We start from the raw sequence: 7,167 nt of genomic DNA, 5'->3' as shown, positions 1-7,167 counted from the left end.
GGGACTGGAGCATAGGTAATGCTTCTTTGTACATAAATGCCCATGCATCCAACACAGCCATTGTCTCTATTGGTGCAATAGCTCACTATATTTCGAAGCTTGAATAGTTGCAGTGGTAGGAGATGTGTTCTGTGAGGAAGGGGCTGGGGGGTCAACGTGGCGACGACGTGAGAAGACTTCCAGTTCAGACTTCTCTGTTTGGAGATCATTGATGTTGTATACAAAGTGTGAGGCTTTTAGTCTGTTGAGGTATATAGACCATGGCTTTCATTGAAGGCCTTCATGGCTCCCTCAAACAGGGCTATGCTTTCCATCAATGTGGCTGTTGCTGCACAAAATTTCTGGAATGTCTCATTTAGGATGGTCAGGATATTCCTCTGCTGTAAGGTCACCAGGATGCCTATGATGCTGGACATAATGGATGCAACATCGTCGTTACTGGATGACATTTACTCCAGCTGTTGGCTGCTTGTAGGTCGTCTTCCTCTGGCTTGTGTGTTGAACCGAGTGATGGCTGCAGTGGAAGAGAAGGGAAGTCAGACATGTCCACTGCTGGTGTGCTGGTATTGCTGCTTGGGCTGCTTCTTGGACCCTTTCCCTCGCCACTCGACCCTGTGCTGTGCACATGCGGAGCACCTGTTGAAATGTGCTGCACCCTCTCCACGTGGCCAGGTGTTCCCCACTGCAGTTGACGCAGGCTGGTCTTTGGTTGCGAGCTTGAAGGAGTCTTGTGCCTGATGGTGGCCTTCACATTTTAAACATCTTGCCTGGTGGGTGCGGTATGTAGTGTTGTGAAAATATCGCTGCCACCACTTGTATTGTGGAGGCCCCATCTCGGATGGCGCGTTTCAACGCGAATTTTGGTGTCGAAGATGTGCTGTACATCTTAGATGGAGTCACTGGCTGGTCCACCCAGGAGGGTGATTCAGTGTAATGGCTGGGCAACTAGATGAGATATACTGATGCTTGCGAAAAGCCAAGTTTGTGTAGTTCAATTTCCACCTCCTGAACTGTGATTTCGGCTGGCAAATATTTGAGGACAACTTTCAACGTTTTCTCTGTAGGGGGCTGAAGGGGATAAAAAGAAATCTTCACCTCCTGGGAGAATTTCAGCGCCACCCATTGGTCCGCCAACGTATCAAAGTGATATTTTATGGAGTCCCCTTTAAAATTACATTGATGGATCTGGCAAATTGTTACTTCAGTTCTGAGTTAAGCAATACACATTTTCCCATGTAGTAAATCGTAAATGGCGGGATCCTAACGTAGCTGGCGCTTGGGAGAGACGAGGTTGGCAAACTTGGCTAGTGTCCTCTCTCGTTGGTTGAGTGGTGACATGTGCTAGCCCTCTGGTTGCAGAGGGTCGAATTTGTTGGCGATGGGCAGTGGCGGTTGTCTCTTTGTTGCATCGTTGACATCTTTCGAGTTCTTCCGCTTCCGACCGGACTCGTTTCGGCGGACGAGCTCGACCTGAGCGTCGTAAGCGTCAACTTGAGATGTGTCAGAGTCAGATCCTGCAGCTGACCCTGGCTTGCAGTCTTCGTCAGATGTGATGTCGCGTTCGTGGTCGGGCGTTTTGAGTCCGCGCCTTGCGGCGAAGTCCATGGCATGTCGATTGCGGCCTTACCGATCGGTGGTAGTGATTTTATTGTCCTGGGTAGTGTCCGTTGATGGATAAGTATTGACAGTGGTGAGTATTCCACCAAAATGACAGTCCGCTCGCAGAGTTTCGTCTGGTGAGTGACCTCGATCGTTTTCTTGGGGGACGATTCGGAGGCCCCAATTTTCTATCGTTTCCTGCTCTTATCGCTCCTCCATGTGCCGTAACCGTAGCCGAAGTAGTCGTAATGGAGTGTCCGCCTGCCATAACCTGGGTCGTCGTAATCTGATGTCCGTCTGCCGTAGCCTGAGTCGTCGTAAGAGGGCAGCCGATGGGGCCGACAGCTGAGGAAGCCGCCTCTGCCGCGCGCGCACAGCGATCCGCACGCTTCCCGAGTCTAGCAGCCGCCAGTGCACATCGTTCACTGCAACGTTATTTACCCTTCGCTAGCGCTTTCACGGAAGTGTGTCCACTAAATTATTTGTCATATCCACGATACCAGTGTCAGATTTAGTGCTACGAACTATTTCCACGTTTAGTAAGACGACGCCAGGATGGTCATGTAATCCAGCGAAGGTGCGTGTGTGATCCGTTAACAAAGCGTAGAAAAACTATGGAAGGTGTCGAAGACAGTCAATTTGTAAATAATCAGCGGACTTTACAGAAGTTATTCCTCATCGTAATGCCTTCCACGGCCACTGTTCCCAATACCAAGAGCATCAACGCCCACACATGTTCTCAGAATAACGTCAGGCCAACATACAACCAACTGCGCAGCACCTTTATCTTGTTCGAGACCCGAACAGAGTCCATGAGAACAGCAGCGCGTTCAGTCTTTGCCAGCAATCGTCGCCCACCGATGACACAGCAGATGCACTGTCGGACGTCAGCTTCCCACGACATCCAACTGGTCCAGCAGCCACACCATCAACTACAGCAGGCAGCAGCTATCCATTCGACAGGTATGCAACAACACTGGCATCAAGGAGTACAGTATAACCTGTCAGTTCAAAATCGCTTTGAAGTTGCTGCATATTCTTGTGCCCTTGTAAGTAAATCTCCTGTCAATAAAAACCTTCTACAAACAGTTACAAAACTCAAGATCAGCCCGTATTTATATATTACAGTAAAAAGTGGAAAGATATAGCAAGAGACCTAGAGGTCATTTCTCATCCGTACTTGCGTAGATCACGACGTGATGCAGATTACAGGAAGTGTGTTGGCTTCTTGGAAGAGAACCACATCGACTTTGACTCTTATGTAATTGATCAGACTAATAAACCGCTAAAAGTAGCCATTAGAGGGTTACCACTCACAACGTCTGAGGAGGAGATTGCTGTTGAATTAACTAACCAAGGATATCAAGTTGGTTCTGCAGTTCAAATGCGTTGTCATATGACAAACGACCATTTCCCTTGCTCTTAGCAATATTAACTCGTAATGTTAAAGCTGCAGATATATATTCCCTGAAAAAGTTATGTCGTATTTCAGGTGTAGCTGTGGACGATTACAGATCACGTGGTGCCAGCCTTTGTCATAGGTGTCAAAGATTTAATAGTTCATCGGCACGTTGGAATGCGGAACCGCGTTGTGTACTGTGCTCTCAAAATCACCTATCTTCAGAATGTAAATACCCAGAGACACTCTAACTTTTGTGGCGGCGTTCGTAGCGACAAACACTTCGCTGTTGAAACGGCTTACGAAATCACCGCCACACTTTTAATAGCGGGCCGACCGGTCCGCTGGAACAGTGAACAGAAAGATGAAAACCCAAACACTCTGATTAAATAAAAGTCGGTACTTATCTTTATTAACGAAGATACAGAAACACAGTAGTGAACTCCGTGTCTACAGAAATCTGTCTAGTTCGAGTCGGAGCGGCTAGGTCAGCGTCGGCTGACGACAAACAACAGCTCTGCTGCGATGAACACACAACTGACTAGCAAATACACAAATCGGTGGCGAGTATACAACTGAGCGGCGAATACAGAACTCCTAGCGCTCGCGACTCCAGCGCTTAAGAAGCCAGAAGCCAGCGGTGGCGCGCGCAGACTTGCGGCGATTTCCTGTATCGCTGGCGCTGCTTATGCGGACGGCGTCCGGCCTTTGATACTGCCAACCTTTTTGCAGCGGGATCGGTTGGCATTACTGGCTAGGATATAACACTAACCTCTTGCATTAAGAAAGAAATTAGAATTATATTAATACCGTGAGCTGCGAAGGGGCGTTGATATAGATCAACGGGTACAGGTCATGTATGCCCCGACTGGGACTCGAACCCAGGATCTCCTGCTTACATGGCAGGCGCTCTATCCATCTGAGCCACCGAGGGCACAGAGGATAGTGCGACTGCAGGGACAATCTCGCGCACGCCTCCCTCGAGACACACATTCTCACCTTGTATGTCCACACACTACATTCGTAGTGTCCCATCCCAACACACTCATTACTCGAGGAAGACATTCTTCCAAGTCCCGTAAGAGTTCGGGAAATATGTGTGCATCCTTCTTCTTCTGTGCAGATGCACACATATTCCCCGAACTCTTACGGGACTTGGAAGAATGTCTTCCACGAGTAATGAGTGTGTTGGGATGGGACACTACGAATGTAGTGTGTGGACATACAAGGTGAGAATGTGTGTCTCGAGGGAGGCGTGCGCGAGATAGTCCCTGCATTCGCGCTATCGTCTGTGCCCTCGGTGGCTCAGATGGATAGAGCGTCTGCCACGTAAGCAGGAGATACCGGGTTCGAGTCCCGGTCGGGGCACACATTTTCAACTGTCCCCGTTGATTTATATCAACGCCCGTGCGCAGCTCACGGTATTAATATAATTCTAATTTCGTTCTAGACGGCTGCAGGTCATCAGTGGTGTCTGTTCTTTCGGACATGTCCGAAAGAACAGACACCATATCCATATATCTTGCATTAAGTGTGGCGGAAGCCATCCCGCGTCATACAAAGGTTGCCTTCTTTACCAGTAACTACGCGCGCTCCAGCACCGCCACGTAAACACAATCGCGCAACACGCTGCAACGGCCGCCAGTTCCAAAGAAGACACGTACACTTCGGCTGTACATCTACATCTACATCTACATCTATACTCCGCGAGCCACCTTACGGTGTGTGGCGGAGGGTACTTATTGTACCACTATCTGATCCCCCCTTCCCTGTTCCATTCACGAATTGTGCGTGGGAAAAACGACTGCTTGTAAGTCTCCGTATTTGCTCTAATTTCTCGGATCTTTTCGTTGTGATCATTACGCGAGATATATGTGGGCGGTAGTAATATGTTGCCCATCTCTTCCCGGAATGTGCTCTCTCGTAATTTCGATAATAAACCTCTCCGTATTGCGTAACGCCTTTCTTGAAGTGTCCGCCACTGGAGCTTGTTCAGCATCTCCGTAACGCTCTCGCGCTGACTAAATGTCCCCATGACGAATCGCGCTGCTTTTCGCTGGATCATGTCTATCTCTTCTATTAATCCAACCTGGTAAGGGTCCCATACTGATGAGCAATACTCAAGAATCGGACGAACAAGCGTTTTGTAAGCTACTTCTTTCGTCGATGAGTCACATTTTCTTAGAATTCTTCCTATGAATCTCAACCTGGCGCCTGCTTTTCCCACTATTTGTTTTATGTGATCATTCCACTTCAGATCGCTCCGGATAGTAACTCCTAAGTATTTTACGGTCGTTACCGCTTCCAATGATTTACCACCTATGGCATAATCGTACTGGAATGGATTTCTGCCCCTATGTATGCGCATTATATTACATTTATCTACGTTTAGGGAAAGCTGCCAGCTGTCGCACCATGCATTAATCCTCTGCAGGTCTTCCTGGAGTACGTACGAGTCTTCTGATGTTGCTACTTTCTTGTAGACAACCGTGTCATCTGCAAATAGCCTCACGGAGCTACCGATGTTGTCAACTAAGTCATTTATGTATATTGTAAACAATAAAGGTCCTATCACGCTTCCTTGCGGTACTCCCGAAATTACCTCTACATCTGCAGATTTTGAACCGTTAAGAATGACATGTTGTGTTCTTTCTTCTAGGAAATCCTGAATCCAATCACAAACCTGGTCCGATATTCCGTAAGCTCTTATTTTTTTCATTAAACGTAAGTGCGGAACCGTATCAAATGCCTTCCTGAAGTCCAGGAATACGGCATCAATCTGCTCGCCAGTGTCTACGGCACTGTGAATTTCTTGGGCAAATAGGGCGAGCTGAGTTTCACATGATCTCTGTTTGCGGAATCCATGTTGGTTATGATGAAGGAGATTTGTATTATCTAAGAACGTCATAATACGAGAACACAAAACATGTTCCATTATTCTACAACAGATTGACGTAAGCGAAATAGGCCTATAATTATTCGCATCTGATTTATGACCCTTCTTGAAAATGGGAACGACCTGCGCTTTCTTCCAGTCGCTAGGTACTTTACGTTCTTCCAGCGATCTACGATAAATTGCTGATAGAAAGGGGGCAAGTTCTTTAGCATAATCACTGTAGAATCTTAAGGGTATCTCGTCTGGTCCGGATGCTTTTCCGCTACTAAGTGATAGCAGTTATTCCTCATTCTCAAGGAAGAGTGCATCATACGCCGACATAACGAAAGGCACTCTCCCACAGCGATCAGGTAACCAGCACCTTCTACGCCAAACTTGCGTCCTCTAGAGCTGTTACATGCTTTAGTGCCTCCTCTCAGAGATTATTACTATGGAATACCTAATCTAATGAAATGTTAGCGGATCCGAGAGTAAAAGATATCTTAAACTGGCTCTGTAGGAGTCTAGCAACAATTACACAGACCAACCAAAAATCGTTTTCAAAAACTTTTTTTTTACTTCGATAGCTGATCTTCATAGATTTTTATGAGCTGAATCCACATCTAGCCTTAGATCTTTTGTATCACCCATAGTTTTCGAGCGATATGCTTTTCATTATCTAGTATAAAAATCCTATGCTCTACTGTAAACGGGGAAATTAATGAAACGCTTTGCTACATCACAAGCATGGTTTGTATTTACAGTTTCACTTGCCATCTGGGATTGGTTTGTATTTGCTTTCTCTTTTTTCTTTGAAGCTTCTTCAGTAGCTTTTTCTACGATGAGAAGCTTCTCGGTGAAGTGCCCAACAGTAGTACCCCATCATGTTGGCGTTCCAGCGGCCTTGGTAGCGTTTTTCCATCTCTTTAATGTCCTGGTGGAAACGCTCTCCTTGCTCCTCACTTACATATCCCCCATTGTCCGGGAAGTAATCAAGATGACTGTTAAAAAAGTGAACTTTCAGGCTCGTTAAACATTCTAAAGTTTAAACTTCTTTAACATTGTAGCTATAATAGAAACATATTCTGGGTCTTTTGCATGTCCTAAGAACTTTGTAACGACTAGCTTGAATGATACCCATGCTTCTTTCTCTTTTAAGGTCATTGTGGATTCAAAGTTAACATCAAACATCAAATTTCTAATATCAGGTCCTACAAAGACGCCTTCTTTTAGTTTAGCTTCTGAAAGGTCCGGAAACTTTTGGCAGAGATACTTAAAACATGGTCCATCTTTA

General features: G+C 46.4%; 2 non-coding genes across 2 annotated transcripts; one reads left to right on the top strand and one right to left on the bottom strand.

The window, feature by feature from the left end:
- Positions 1–3,858: 3,858 nt before the first annotated feature.
- Trnat-ugu (transfer RNA threonine (anticodon UGU)) lies at positions 3,859–3,933 on the bottom strand. The gene has a single exon. It is a non-coding gene; the product is annotated as a tRNA-Thr (tRNA).
- Positions 3,934–4,291: 358 nt separating this feature from the next.
- On the top strand, positions 4,292–4,366 carry Trnat-cgu (transfer RNA threonine (anticodon CGU)). Its single transcript has one exon. It is a non-coding gene; the product is annotated as a tRNA-Thr (tRNA).
- The last annotated feature ends 2,801 nt before the right edge of the window (positions 4,367–7,167 follow it).

The sequence above is a fragment of the Schistocerca cancellata genome, chromosome 4 (genome assembly GCF_023864275.1).
Source record: "Schistocerca cancellata isolate TAMUIC-IGC-003103 chromosome 4, iqSchCanc2.1, whole genome shotgun sequence".
Classification (NCBI taxonomy): Eukaryota; Metazoa; Arthropoda; class Insecta; order Orthoptera; family Acrididae; genus Schistocerca; species Schistocerca cancellata.
This window is presented reverse-complemented; position numbering and strand designations above follow the sequence as displayed.